The following is a 15,721-nucleotide window of genomic DNA, read 5'->3' on the forward strand; positions in this document are numbered from 1 at the left end:
ACAGACAAGTGTCAGCCCCTTGCAAGTAGCCTGCATGCTGGCAAAATGAGTTTCCCCCAAGTCTATAAAACGTATAACAGACTTTTGAGACTTAACAGTTAGGTTGATGGAGGATAGCCAACGCTACCAGTGCAGTGGATTAGGGAAAAGTCTTGCAGGTACAGCTTGAGGTATATGAAATTCATATACCATTTGGAGAGCAAAAGTAAAGGCGATGAAGAAGACCATGCTGCCAGCTAAACAGGCCCCTGTTTAGTTCATAGTCTTAATGGAGCAGCTTGGTGCAGGTAGATAAAAACCCCTCTCCAACTCTGTCCTAGCCTAGCAAATAACACGTAGAAAAATTTTAATGCCTTGTACCTAGTGGTCTTCTCTATATGGGTGGAAAAAAAAAATTTCTTCTGCAACTCTTCCCATTTTCCATCCTCTTTCTAGCAAAGCATCTCTTTCTCACTGGTTCAACTTAATTTTGCTCATTAACTATGCTGAGGAGTGTATGTTAAGAATCACAGAGGATAACTGGCTGGTTTTTATAGCTCTGTATCGCCATGGGAGGGATGATCCTGTAATTTTTCTTCCCATTAATATTCCTTGGGTGTACCTGTTGTGCCCCTGCTTCTGAAGAAGTGTCTACATCAGTGAGCACAGTGGTTTCAACACACACTGGTGATTTGACCCCACAGAGAGTATTCGCTTAGGTGAAAAAATTAAGGTGAAAAACTTAAGGCAATTATTCTAAAAAGAAGTATTAACATTTCACTGTCCCAAATGGTAATTATGAGAGACTCAAAAGATGTAATAGTGATAGTGACTTGAATGCTCTGCAGTGATTCCCTGGAGATCCTGGAAAGGGTATTTCAAATCTCCCTTCTGCCGCTGTTGTTGGTTGTTGCTGAAATAAGCAGCCAGAGGAGAGTAAAATATGTGGAGGGAAACTGAGCTCAGGTGTGGACTCAGGGCAAAAATGGTATAGCCAGGCCAGAATGGGCAACCTGTGCCAGCGGGACTTGCTCACGGCATCCCCCCTTTTGATTACCACAGGAATGGTTCAGTTTGCAGAGCAGATGACGAAGGCTGGAGAAGCAACATTAGACGGCTTCATTTTGCAGAGCAGTCTGATACATTCCATATGGTGCAGGAGCAGTTTTTGACTTCAGACCTCTTTATCTAGGCGGGTTTGGATGGAGAAACGTTGAAAGCGAGGAAACAGAAGGCAGAAGGAAAAGTCAGAAACCATCGTCTGGTTTCTAAAGAGGTTGAACACTATTTGGTTTGGCTTTCAGACGTGGCGATTTAGCAACAGGAAATGTCAGCTCATTAGAGCCATCGCATGGCATGGTATGATGATAGCAGTCGTTCCCACTGGCAGGGCTCCAGCCGTCACACTCTGTGGGGAAACAGCACGGTTTGATATGAATGTCTCGATTTCATTTTTAAGACGGGACAGTTTAGTGGGCTAGTTGACTTGGCAGGCTGTTAACAGAATTAATTTGATTGCCTTGGCAGCGGTGGGAGGATGCGTGAAGGAAAGCTTCTGGCTCTGTTGCCAGCATTTAATACCAAATGATTATCATATACTATTGAACTGGTGCTGGATGAAGCATGTGTGAGGGCTTGCAACAACTTTACCAAAAATAGTAAGTGCCATTTGAAGTTGGCAACACATGTGCTTGAGAGAAAATGAGCTTTCCAGTTAAAGCCAGTCAGACCTTCACCCCGCAGGCCTGTTACTTGTCATGTTCCTGGGCTGTGCCATTTTTCATCCATGCTCCAGTTGTGAAAGTACCGCTTTGTATTATCTGCCGCCGAATTATATTAAAAGCCATGACTCTCTGCTGTTGATGGAGACCATTGCCACTGGAGGATGGATACCTGCGTTAATGATAGCTGAATTTTTTGTTGAACAACTTGCAGTCTTGGCATCCAGCATGTTATTTTGCCTGAAATTTCGTTGGGAAAAGTATGGCACACGGAGCTATGTGTTTTACGTATGTAAACCTCACGTCTTTGTTTGGAATGAAAGAAGATGCCACTTGGCTCGTGACTCATTTGTCTAAATACCTTTTCTTTAGGTACTTAATGTAATGCAAAGGATGTTCAAGAAGAAGCTGTGTATCTCGTAGGGTTTAGCTGGTCCTTTGGAGCCAGTAGTCTTACTCCAAGTGACTAATGGTAAAACAGGCGTGAGCATTTTTCATCCAAAGGGCTGAAAGTGTTTAAAAGCATTCAGAAGAACCGGTTGCCTCTCCAAATGTAAAGCTGCAACTCAGTTTCCGTGATTAGGCCAGCATTGGCTTCACGTCCAAAACCAACACAAAATGGAATACCTATCTCGAAGCTGGCACAAAACCCATGTCTGAGGAAGAGGTTTTCTGCTAGATTTGATGTGAAGCCCAATAAAAGGCTCCTGAATTTGAGCACTAAAATGGAGATGTTTCAGCCATCTAGAAAACCTGTTCCTCTTGCTCCCGTTCCCCGTTCTGCCACGTTGTGAACACCACTAGGGCGTCTGCAGAGCCGGCACAGAGTTGGGGCAGCTAGGAAAGAGTTAGGTGTACTTTTTCCCTGGCACAGACATGCTTCAGGAACACCAGCCCTTTCTGGTAGGTGCGAGGTGCTTTGGGTGCCTGTTTCTGGCTGGCGTGGCTCCTGGCCTGCGTTTTTGTAACTGCACTGTATGGTGTTATCATCGAGATTGCTTAACGTTTCCAGTGAAACACACTTGTTTTGCTAAAGCCAGATTTTTCTTCTTCATGCATGTATTAGGGTTTGACAAAAGAAGATGAATGTGTTCCTGAGAAAAACCCCGAACTACTGCAGTTATTTTTATTCGGCAATATTCAAAAGGGAATTACTTTAGCAGCAGCAGCAGCAGCATTGTCATTACTAGATGTCTTCAATTTGTTTTGCTCCTTATTGCAGAGTGGGGTTCTGATTTTTCCTTGGGCCATTCATTTCTCTCCTCTATATGGCTTCTCAAAACCTGAAGAAATGAGGAGAAAGTACGGAGTGGGAAAAGGAAAGAGATGGTACGAGCCTACTAGATTTTCTGTTACAGGTGATGGCAAAATAGAGAAAAAGGGAGAAAGGAAGGGGAAAAAAAGAAAAAAGTTAAACCATCAGTATTTCTTTGCTGAAAATGATCCTTAAAGAATTAAAAATAAAGCAGAAAAGACTACGGCAAAGTCCATTTTTGCACTTAAAAAATAAAAAAGTTGATCCCCTATAGAATGTGTTAATAACTTTGTTAAAGTTGTATCAAAACCAAAACTCTTGAAGTTAGGTTTCAAAATTTATGTTACCCATTAAAAAAAAAAAAGGAACTGAACTGGAATCATAAACAAGTCTACAACTAACTTTGAAACTTCCTTGCTATCTAGTTATGATGCTGGTTGTTGGTTGGTTGGATTTTTTTCTTAATGCATTCTACCATTTCCTACCTTTTATGATCTCCACTGAACCTTAACAGTCACCTTTATGTTTCAGTGTTGTACACGTTTGCATGTCTTCCAACAGACTGCAGTGTGTACGTATGTAGGTACATACATCTGCACCCACGCGGGAGCGTGGAAAGCTCAGGAATTCCTAATGGAAAATATTACTAAGCTAATATTTTAATAGCAATTTCTGCAGAGTAAATAGATATTTTATACAGATAAGTCAGCTCTCCTGGGGCAACAGAGAAGACAGTCCTTTATCCAAGCATCCCCAGGACCAATTTATGGCTGCTGCAGCCCACTAACAGGTGGTTTGTCGGCATGTGATCATACGGCAGTGACCATCCAAAAGTTTTTGTGGTACCTCACACTAAATCAAAGTGATCTGCTTTTATAAATCATGACGTGATTGAAGGAGTAGTAGTGTGACCAGCACTCTGCAGCCTTGCTTGCCTGCTCTTGCTTCTGCAAGGGTAAATGGGAGGGGGAAATAAATGGAAAAGGAGTATGAGATGTATTGATTTTAGCTGCTGTGTGCCAGCCAACCAGTAGCCACCACGCAGCTTTGATAGCCACTGTACCCTCAGATGAACAGGGGAGAGTTCCCTGTTGGTGGAAATGAAAAGGAAAATCTGATCTCTCCGCCAGCGGTTTATCATGCCAGTTACCATGGGCTGTGCAGAGGCAGCCTGGTGAGAGAATGGGACCATGACCTGATCAAACAGCTGTGGCCCCCAGTGACTGGGGAGGGGGAGAAAGGAGGGATAACGGCTCCGGCAGCTGGAGCAAAAAGGGAGGAAGAGGGCAGAGAAAGGGCTGGGGATCGCTGCTGGCAACTGCTCCGGGTGGCTGGGCACAAATTTCCCCCCCTGCCAGTTCAAAAAGGGCAGCCAAGCCTGTCCCAGAGCTCAGCAAGCAGGGGAGGTTCTCAGCCTGGTGGCTTTGGGCAGGATGTCTCTGGGGGATAGGAAGAGTAAGGATGGGGGGAAAAGGGCTGGTAGGGAATAGCATCTACCCTGCAAGGGAGGTCAGCTGGAGGATAGGGGTGGGCAGCGAGCTCTGATGAGAAAAGGCATCACAGGAAGGGAGAAGGAAAGGGCAAAACCTGAAAATTGTCTGCTTTTTCTGCAGCTTAATGAGGGCATAGTGAGGGGTGCACTAATAACTACAGCGAATAATGCAGTTCCTTTGATTCTGCTTAAACAACTTAAGATCTGATTTAAAATATGTATATTCTATGCATTAATAATTTGCAGTCTGGTTCCCGGTGAAATTTCACAGCTAGATGTTTGCTTCTGAATATCTTTGGTAGGTGGAACTTGAATCTCTTCATATATACCTTAAAAAAAGCCTGAATGCCCAGAGTTCAGAGCGTAATGAGCCAACGCAACAGTGACAATGTTAACCACAAGTTTATGCTAAGATGACTTGGAACTAAGTTACATGCAGTTTCAGAGCCTGCACCTGGCCTTGGCAATGCCTGCCATTTTTTTGTGGTTTTTGCATTCATAGTTTCCTACGTTTCTCCATGCCTGCTTTCTCACGCTCGCATGAAAACCCCGCACAAGCAGGGGGAGCTGGCTGACTGATCGGGGATAGAAAGGAAATGGTGACAGTGAGTAAAGCTCTCTCAGCAGCAAAAAGGAAAAAAAAACACCAACAAACTGGGGTGGGGGAAAAACTATCTAACTTGTAGTAATAACCAAAGAAAGTACAGTTAATGTCAATGGGTGGAAATGTTCAGAAAAATATAAATGTTGTAGGACTGTAGTTTCATCTGCCAGCTGTGGCATGGCTCCGCAACTTTAAATTAAACTAGGTGTTTCAGAGGAGCATTGCGTTTAGTGAGACAGCTGGAGTGCATGGAGTGTCACTAGCTGTTAAGGCTCATGCTCTAATTAACTTGAAATGGTATAGACCGGGAGTATATATATAATTGTATCCTTATTTACACATTAGGTTTGGCGGGAACTACTGGGCTTGCTTAATATTAATGTTCAACAAGTTAATTTGACATAAGTGAATTGGTATCTCAGTATAATGCTAAGTTAAATGTACATCGAATACAGAAATAAGGCTAGTGATTTTTCTTCTTCTTGAGGCTGGTGTGCCTCAGGTTGCTTTGAAAGGAAACAAGAGCAAGAATCCAGTAGTCGCCAGGAACGGCTTTAGCCAGGTTTGGCACCAAAAAAGCTGTGTCCTACCCACTGAGCCCCATGGACTCGGTGCACTGAAACCCCCAGAGATGCAGAGGGTTACCTGAATATATGCACATTGTCCCCCTCATTCCCCCATCGAGAGAATCCAGCCTTTTGTGGAGGGGAGGGTATCACACCCAGGGAAACTCGGCACAGGCTAGGAACAGTACGAGGTTTTTTGGAAAGTCCATGTTCACTTGGAAGCAGCACGTTTTTACTCTCTGGCGTTCTTATAGGGGACTTGATGTACTCGTAACCTGAGCTCTGGCAATTGTCAGTGCGAAAAGTGAACAGGGACACGCCGTCCTAGTGTGTATTTTTTCAAATATATTCGAAAGGCGAGCGGCACTGCAGGAAGCATATTTGCCAGGGAAATACAGATCTTTCACTGTGGCCATGACTGCCCTACTGCGTATCCTCGCGTTCGGTCTGGAGGAATCTTCTCAGGATGGTTAAAGCCTGTTTTTCCATTGAAGGTATATAGAAAAGCAGTGAATGCCCCAAGCTTGTGTATTATAATCACTACATGTGACTTTACTATCAAAAGTCTTTGTTTTAATAGCCATCCTGGCAGGTTCCTCCTGAGATCCGAGAAGGCAGCACGTGTTATAGTGCTCACACTGACAATAACGAGGATTTTGCATTTGAAAGAAATATTAGTTTTGTAGGTGATGCACCTTATGAACAGACTCAGTCACTTTTCCAAAGCTACAATGGCTTTAAAATGCCAACAGGAGCAAACAGACTCATTAAAGTTTATTTTTATCCATAGGGAAAGCAACCACAATTGTGGCTGGAAACAATATTTATAGATCAATTTTTTTTTTTTTTCATGGTAACTTCTGGCTGTGCTCTGGTTGTACACTGAAGTACTGTGCCCTTGTAATTGCAGGTATACATGTGCCAAGCTTTCCTGATGGAGCATTAGACACCTTTGCCCAAACTTTCCTGGTTGTGCTCTTTTAGGGTACACGTGTTTTAGGATACTCATAGCCAGATTTATTTTACTGAGACTGGTGACCAGCCTGCATGCAGCACACGGTGACAAAACACACAGGGTGCAAAATTCAAACCCAGGCGAGGGATGCTTTGCAATATTCCTTCTATTTAACAAACTCTCCTCGTGCCTGCAGGAATTTATGGATTAAGTCTCCTGGGTGGATGCAGGCAACATACTACGGGATATTTTTTTTTACCTGCTAAATATATCTCTCTATTTCTTGATGGGTTTCCACAGACCTTGGGAGCTTTGCAAGTTTCACTTTGCAAGTGTTAACTGTAAAGCAACTATTGTGCCATTTTGCTAGTATTTTAAATAACACCAGGTTATATGGAGGCCTTCCATTTCTGATATCCTCAGTTATCTGTGGCTGATGGGTAAGAAGGTCACGCAGTACAGTACAGGTGTATCAGTCCAAGCAGACTTGAAATGTATTTAGAGGTCTAAGATTTGTGAGCAGGAACATGGGGAATGGAGTGAGGGACGAATAGGAACATTTCTGGTGCCTCCTATCCGGGGGGGTCCTCGCTTTGACTGGGTCTCCTGGGCCATGAGTTACATCCCTTGCCTCTGCTGATTTCCTCTGCGTGACATTTTACACCCAGCAGGTACATGGCCAAAAACCTAAAGGTTAAGACAAAGATGAGTCAAACCAAAACAGCACCCAGTATTTTTCCATTCCTGATCCTTCTCCACTTTGTGTGAGTTTTGGAGCAGGCAGCTGGTAGAGGAGGATGGTAAAGTCCCTTCCCTTAGACCTGTGCTACTGGGTCTGCCATTTTGACCCTTGTTTCTGGGAAGTTTTAACCAAATGGTTTCTCACTGGACCTTCCTGGTAGTTTTGAAGAGACGATATACGTGGGAAATGATTTCTGCTAAAGTTAGAATTACACCCAGTGGCCATATCTGCCATTTGGCAGATAGATAGAGGATATATCAAAGCCTTGGTGCTATAATGAAACAGAGTAAAAGGGAGCTTTTTAATTATAATTTCTATTTAGAAGGGATCATGCACTGAAACTAAGCTGGGGTGATCTCCACTGGGCTGCCCAGTATCTAAACGTGCCATGTAAAACGTGTCATTTTTAGGGTTTTTTGTATACGTGACTTATTTTTGATGTTTGACGGCAAACATTGTTAGACTGCATTATCAGAGGTTATGTTATAGCAAAAGTGTTTGGAAAACAGCACAACAGTGAGTGGTTTGAGGCAGCCCAGACCTGCCTTTCCCAAGAGCGTCTCTGAAACTGCTGCTGCACCTCTGTGACGCAAAACTGCAGTCTTTAATGACCTGAGCGCAATAATAATAATCTAAATAGTAATGATAATAATACTTCTAGGGAGCTATAATAATAATAATAATTTTGCAGCTGATCTTTGTTTGTGTTTCCCTTTGTGGTGCTGGCTGGAGGGGACGCACAGCCAGGGGGCCGGGCACGGCAGCGGGGTCTTTCTGGCATGCACCATTATTTCCAAATCAGCAGCTTTCTTTTGACCTGCCCTAAACTCTGGCCTATTCAGAGGAATAATGCCTGCAGGGGAGATACCTCCAGTATAGCTCTTAGTCCCTTTGTAATGGCTGATGGCTTTCTCAGATCCCTTTTTTTATATACATATATATATATATGTATGTTTGGTTTTGGGTTTTTTTTGTCTAGAAATGCATCTGAGAGATTTGTGAGATAGGGTTGATTAAATCCCAGCTGTGCCATACAAGTCTGAGTCCCAGAAATGTCAGGACAGTTTCCAAGGTGGGCAGCACAAGGTCTGCCCGAGAGACCTGTCATCCTCGGGAGACATGTAACATTGCCCTCCTTCCCAGGTGCTAAAAAGACACTAGGACTCATAGCATGGGAATATTTAATGGGGAGGGGACAGTGCTTGTCAACAGACCCTTTTCCACATGGAGGCCCTAGAAGTTCATTCCAAAGCGTAGCTATTGCTGGTAACAGTAGGTATTGCAAAGGTACTACCATGGGCTGGGCTCCACAGTGCCCCTTGCCATGTGGCTTTGCCACATTTCACCCAAAATAGGGCTGAACTGAATGCAACAAATCAGCTTTTCCTTTCTGAGGTTATTTAGGGGGATTTTGGAAGTCTCTTTTAAGGCTTGTGAGGACGAGTCATTGAAGGCACTGCCTTGTTAGCTCCCCCAGGAAGAAAGGGCTGGCCCTAGAGAGACCCTTGTGGGGGAGGAGAGGGCTTCTTTTTTCTTTTTCCCTTTTTTTAATTTTTTTTTGAGATAAATGATTTTGCCCAAATGAGAAATGTGCAGTCCAGAGGCCATACTGTATTTTTCTCAGCTTGCCTTCTCTCCCACCTCTGAGTATAACATCAGCCAAAAGGCCCACCCACCAAAATCAAAAAGCACCAGCAAGTCTGTCCTGGGGCTTTGTGGGAGCACTGGGCGGGGGGCTGTCTCAGACCTCCATGCTCCTTCCTGAGCCCGGCAGTGGTCGTGATGAGGGGAAGCCATTGCTGTCCATAAAAGAGACATTCCAGCCAGAAAATCCTGCCCAGAGTCCATGGCACTGTGAGGATCTCCTAGGGGAGCTGGGTTACCATAGCCAGTCAATATTTTTATGTTTTGTGGATACCTTTCAGCTGTGGCATTTTAATGACAAATCTAAGCTGGTTTTAGATACAAAACTTCCAAGTCCAACAATTATTTTTTTTTCCACTGAATTTGTTTCAAAAAATAGGGAAATAAATCTTTAAGCCCCATCTATTAAGGATTTTCTCCACAGAGAGAAGATCAAGTTGCAAACCACCAAAGAAATACAGAGTATTTCAACTGATTATGTTCTGTTCGTTGCCATTAAGACCTCTATGGTTTCCCAGCTGTTGCAGACTAATACCGCTGCAGTATTACAGTTTCACATTTGTGAGTTAGCTCGACAGCTTTCAAGCCGGTGGCTGTGTGAGAGGCATTCACAAGCTCCGCATTCAGACCGTCGCTGCCATCGGTCTCCGAGGCTGGACAGGCTGGCGATTGACTATGTCAACACAATGAATAAACCAGGACGTTTCCCCAGCACAAAGAGAATGCTATTTTTTCCAAGAAAGACACGTTACCAAATTTCCAATTGAAGTGAACTCACCCCATTTGTTGGATTGTCTTGTGAAGAGACTAATCGGAAAGTCCAGAAAACTGGGCTGTATTATCGACTCTGCTGAGGAGTCATTCCGTAACCCAAGGCGAGCCACTTACCACCTCTTTGCCTGCAACTCCCCATATAAACTGAAGAAAAATCAAAGAAAATCAATATCTTTCCCCACCCTTTGCTTTTGCCAAGTGTTTTAAAATATTCAGGTGAAAGGCGGTAGGCAAGTGGAAACCATCGCGCATTGGAAAACATTTCCATTGTTGCTGTTTTACAGCAAGCTGCGGGAGGAAAGCAACAATTTGACATCATCACTTTGAAGAGAGGGAGAAAAGCAATGCTGCTTGAACTAAAAAGGGATTTGCTTTATTTTGTTAATTGCAGTCCGTTTGAAAAATGATACTTAGCCTGCCAGTGGAGCGCTAATTAATGTTAGGATGTGGTACGCCATATAATAAAGGCTGCTGTTGAGGAATGTGAATGAAGAAGGGATTGTTCCCAGGGTGTTGATGGGTAAACAAGATTGCTGTAGAGGTGGGCCGCAGGTGAGCTTGACTTGGCGTTTTTGCAAGCTGTGGCCTTGCTCTTTGTGTTCATTAGTGGACGTTTTCCATGGAGCGAAACTGACGAAGAGAGAAATCCTGCCCTTTTAGCCACCACTGACCGAGCCTTAGGTTTTTAGATGCAGCAGTCTTTAGGATGGGGAGGTGCTCAGGGCGGCGTCATTAAAAAGTTACGTGATGAGCCATCGTCATTTTAAAAACGTCGTTAAGATTCTGTTTCTCGCACTGTAATTTTATCCGATACTTTGCCTGTTTGCCTGGTTGTACATGGTAGCGTGTGACTTTGGCCTTTACACTCAGTTTAGTATCGTCAGCATTTGGATTTTGTGTCTTTAATCTCTTCAGTTTTCCCCTTGATCATTTTTGTTGTTCAGACAGAAACAGGCTGTATAATACCCCGTTCAGGGAGAAAATTTGCTTTTCTCTCTGCTCCCCAATTATTTAGGGAAGTTTTCTTGGTCTGTCACAGAGGCTTCTGGCTTTGCATTTAAGACCTTTCCCACACAGACCCCTGGAGGAGCACTTTGATGGTGTATATTGATAATATACAATTATCTCACCACCACCACCATGATTGTCTTCTGCAGCCATTCTTGATGCCACTGCTGGCATTGGGGAACCCAGGAAAGCACGAGAGCAGAGAATTAAATTGCAAAGAGCATACAATTATTATTGTAACTAAGAGCTTTTCTTGCAGTGGTGCTCCCGAACCCTTTTGGCTTGGGTAGCTGGAGACCTGTTCTTCTGGCCCTTTGCTCCCCTTGCCCACGTCTCTCCCTGGGTAGCTTCAGCTGAGCACAGGACCCATCTCAGCATCAATTTTAGGTGCCCACCAACCATTCCGATACATCTGTATCGAAGGTAAAAACCCACTAGTGATGTATTTAAGAAATCATCCTGGAATAATAATAATAATGTTCCCAAATTGTGTTATATTTGATATGACCATCTAAACAACTGTGGGAAGTATAATCCTCACAGACAGACTGGGAAGGGTGAATCTGAGGCAAGCAGAGATATGTGACCGACTGTGACTTAGTTGCAGATAAGCCCAGCTGTATTCTGCTGGGAAATTCAGTGCTCGGAAGGGTTTTTTCCTCCCTTTTCTTTTGTACTGTACAACAGGGTGAGCCTTGAGAACATTTCCTTCTAGCCATATCAGAACAGTTTGCGGGCAGTCCTAGCACAGGACCAGGCTTTTCAGCAGGTGTGTTTTATTCAGGTATTGGAAAGAAAATCCTCCAACAAACTGTGAGGAGGTTGCTACCACAAGTTACCTGAGCAGTACTGAGTATTTCATGAACCCTTCGTGAGCTCAGACTCACCAACCACCCGCAGGATGTGTTCGCTTCTTTAGCAGATAGACAAATATGAGTATGAGCAATGAAGGAGGAATATCCTCTGCTGGAAGAAAACTAGGAAAAAGATATATTGAAATAGTTGTGAGTGCTTACACTCATTACTCAAAGTCAGAGGAAGGAGCTGAGGGTCAAAGGAAGGACACTGAGTCCAATCAAGGGTGTGTAGAGGCAACTTGTGGTTGTTAGCCGGCCAACGTTAGTGTCACCATGCTGTCAGCAGTCCTCCTTCATTTCATTAAGGAGTGTCCAGTGGAGCACAGCTGGAGGAGGAACAGCTCAGTACCTCCCCAAACAGCAATGCTCTTGCAGCTGCCGGCGCTGGGAAAGGCACAGCAGCTTCCGTCCAGGTGCTGTACAGCCACCAGCTGTTGTGGTGACACCCCGTGTGGAACATCTGGAGCTGGAGCTCACCAGTCTGACCCCTCCAGGGCTTTCTGAATAGGGGTACCTAGAGTACATGGTGGTCAAAAGTTTTTCCAGCGCACTGGAGATGCTTTTCCTGCCAGTGTGATATGCCAGCAGATGAGGGAAAAGGCAGAGGATTGACCAAACCTTTTGTGAGAAGAATATTTCATCTGGAAAATGCGGTTTTGAAAAATGGAATTGTATTGTGACCAAAAGGCTTACTCTGATGAAATGAAGTGGTTTCTTCTTTGGAAGGAGGAAAAAAGAGAATATAATTTTGATATAGAGAGGTATCCTAGAGTGGATTGCTGCTTCTAAAAGTTGCTTTTTTTCTTTTCTAGAAATAGCTAGGAATTCTTGCACCATTGCATTTTTAACTCCCTGATCCAAAGGGAGAATTATTTTGGATTAGCAAAAAAAAATAAAAATAAAACTAACAAAAAAATCCTACTTGATAACAATTTTATTTACCTCTTTCTCTATATCCCTATATACTTTTTCTACAACCCTGCTGGCTTTAAAGTTCCATAGGTTAACAATTTTTGCAACTGCACCATTTATATGGTGTGGAGATATCCTTTTTGGCAGCCCAATATTCCAGAGTTGCATTATATTTCATGTGGAAAAGCAGAACTTTCCCAGATGTGCAATCACAGAATTTTGTGATTTTTGAGATTTACCTTGATATGGCCAAAGCCAAATTTTAGTGATTGTAAACAATGGTGAAATCGTTTGATCAGCGTGGAGCAGAGTACAGAATGAATTTATTTTTTTCAGTCTTCAAAGGATCATTAGCTATTTTAGAAAATGCCAATGTGTGAACAAAAGTCTTAAAAAGAGAACTTGGGTAAGAGCTCCTTTTGTTTCCAGTGTCTCTCTCCGCTTCCCACACACATTCAGCCCACTTCTGGATTTATATTTAAGGCAGAGAGAGCTCCAGGCTGTTTGTACAACGAAGTTGGCAGGAGGCAATCTTTCATTCAGTCGCACAATTGTGCCCTCAGAATATAAGCTCTGAAAACAACTAATATGGTAATTAAATGATTTGAAAAGATACCTAATAAAATAAACAGTTTCACATCATCTCAGTAATAAAAGTAATCTTACTTTCAGAAAGTGCCTTTTACCTTGAAGGCTTGCAGAGCCCCCACCACTGCCGGCAGGTTGCACGTGTCCAGCCGTGGATCAGAGGCTGGTGAAAGGCACTCCTCCCCATCAGGAGGACCCCCAGCCTTCAGCATGACATGCGCCGCAACCTGCTGAGGAAGGGGAACCCAAAGCCAGTTTTGGCGTGGGAAAGCCATGACTGTTATCAGTGCTGTGTCTCAGAAATGACATGCTGTTACAACCGGAGCCCCCGGCGTGGCAACGTGTGGACCTCATGTGTGTTGGTCAGCATTCAGAGCTTTGTCTCCACACGAAGACTCTCTGGGTGTTCGTGTGTATACACCATGTTGGGCTTCACGATCATTACCTGGTGGGGCTACAGAAATCTGCAACCGGCCATTTAATCTAGAAGTAATCAAAATAAATCTGAAGAAATGTTTTACTTCAAGACTCGCTTCCTTGTAAGGGATCGAAATATATATTATGATTCAAAAGATGCCTTTTTGTTTCTATATATACAAAAAGACATTGGGAGGTTGCCTACCTCAGAGTCCCAAAGCCAACATCCTGAAACAACGTCATGACACAGTGCCACCCTATTTTTCGACCTCTCTTTTCCCTTCTTTGGAAATATACTTTCACAGCTCTGTTGAAGCAGAGGACAGGTCCCTAGATTCCTTACCGAAGGAGCAGATAGTGTCTGCTCAGTCGCAATGGTGTAGTCATTAGGGCTTCAGTGAGCCTTGGCTTGACATAGATATGATTTTATTAAGAATGAATGTTAGCGATTCATAGTCATACTTCAGATTTCCTTTCACTCAGGAGTTTCGTGTTTGTAGCCAAGTTATTCTCTTATCACTACATGCAACTTTCACAAGTGCAATGGAAGGAAAGGAGAATTTAATTTCAGCTATCCCTGCTTTTCCAGCTTAGCCCCTTCCTTTTGCTGCTTCTTGTCATCCCCTCAGCCTCGCAACGCGGCCACAGGCTCTCGCATGAGGACTCCATGAGGAGTGCTGTGACCTGAGTGCCGGGGCACCGCACTCCGTCCTGAAAAGGAGTGACCGGAAGATGATGAGGTTTGATGTGCCTCCATCTTAGACATCTGCATCTCCAAACCTCCCCGGACCAGTTCTGCTAACAGAAGACGCCGCGCTGCTGCTGCTCCTTCAGGCCTGGTGTTTTGCTTGATCTCCCTCACACCAGAATATGCACGCAAAGCCATGTTTCCACTGGTGTGTTTTTCTTTTAAAGTAACTCTTGCGGAGAACAAATCATTTCTGCCTGTTGCATCCACAATACTGGGGGTAAAGATGAGCACAGAAAAGTAACTGAGAGTCTACTTATTATCCTCTTGTAACTGTATCTCGGAGGTAGACAATTGCCCTGGGCTTAGATTCTCTAAAAAATTATGTGTATCAAAAGGGATCTTGTACAGGCAAAAAGCAGTCGATTTTTCCAAGAGCAGCTTGCCATTTTAAGCAGTTGTTGGCTTAATAAGTGAAATAGCTTAGGGCTATATGCATGCCATAATGATTGCATTTTGTAAGAAAAGACCGTGCCTATGGGTCTCAAAGTTTCGGAGCCAAGACTAGTCATTTTTGTGGTCTTTAAGTCGCAACCCCAAGCTATTCTCAGCATCGTAGATAAGGGGTAGCTGATCATAGAATAACACTGATTTTAAAATAACTAACCACAGCAAAATTAAAATGACCTAGTCAAGTAATACAAAGAGCGTATGATTGACAAGATAGCTGTTCTTTGAAATGTACTGTAGGCGGTAAATAGCATCTTATGCCCATGAGCTATTTTCTACCTTAAAGCCCAAGAATAATGATCTGGCATCTGTCCTTCCTGAGCGTGAGGCTTCAGCTCTGAAAGCTGCCACAGCTCCCTCCAAACACCTCTGGAAACCATAGCAGTGCTGCGCTCGTGGCTTGTAACTGTATCACGGCATTCTTCTCTTTTTTCTCGCCCCCCCACCCCCCCCACCAAGTGTTTCCCTCTAATGTAAACAGCTGCACAGGGTGGAAATGGAACGTTTCGCCTCTTACACTTGTGCTTAAGTGGATTTAACTTACATTCGCGTTTCTTCGGGGTGGGCAGAGAGACAAGGAAATGCAATATCAGCAGGTCCAATTTCTGATTTATCTTTGTCCCCATCAAAATTCAAGCGGCAACCAAGATTTTGTTGAACTGCAATCCAGATAACTTCACCTAACGCCACAGAGTTCAAACGGCTGCCAAGCTGTTCTGCGCAACCCCTTTCTGGCAAAGGCGCGCGTTGACTGTGTGCGGCTCGGGTGCCCGGGACCGCATCGTATGCCTGCGAGTTGTGTATTCTGCGCAACCTGATCCAGGCTGTGGTCTTTGTGCGTTGTGGCGTAAAATATTGCGGGTTTGCACCATGCCTCGGCTCTGCTGCGGGAGAGTTTGCTTTTTACTTGGAAGGGGTTTTCTTTCTGTCATTGTCACAGCAGGGCCATGGGAGAGCTGCAGAAAGTGTGAGACCGTTCCTGTTCCGTATTTCTACTGAAGTCGTCGCA

The sequence above is a fragment of the Larus michahellis genome, chromosome 5, assembly GCF_964199755.1.
Source record: "Larus michahellis chromosome 5, bLarMic1.1, whole genome shotgun sequence".
In the NCBI taxonomy this organism is placed as follows: Eukaryota; Metazoa; Chordata; class Aves; order Charadriiformes; family Laridae; genus Larus; species Larus michahellis.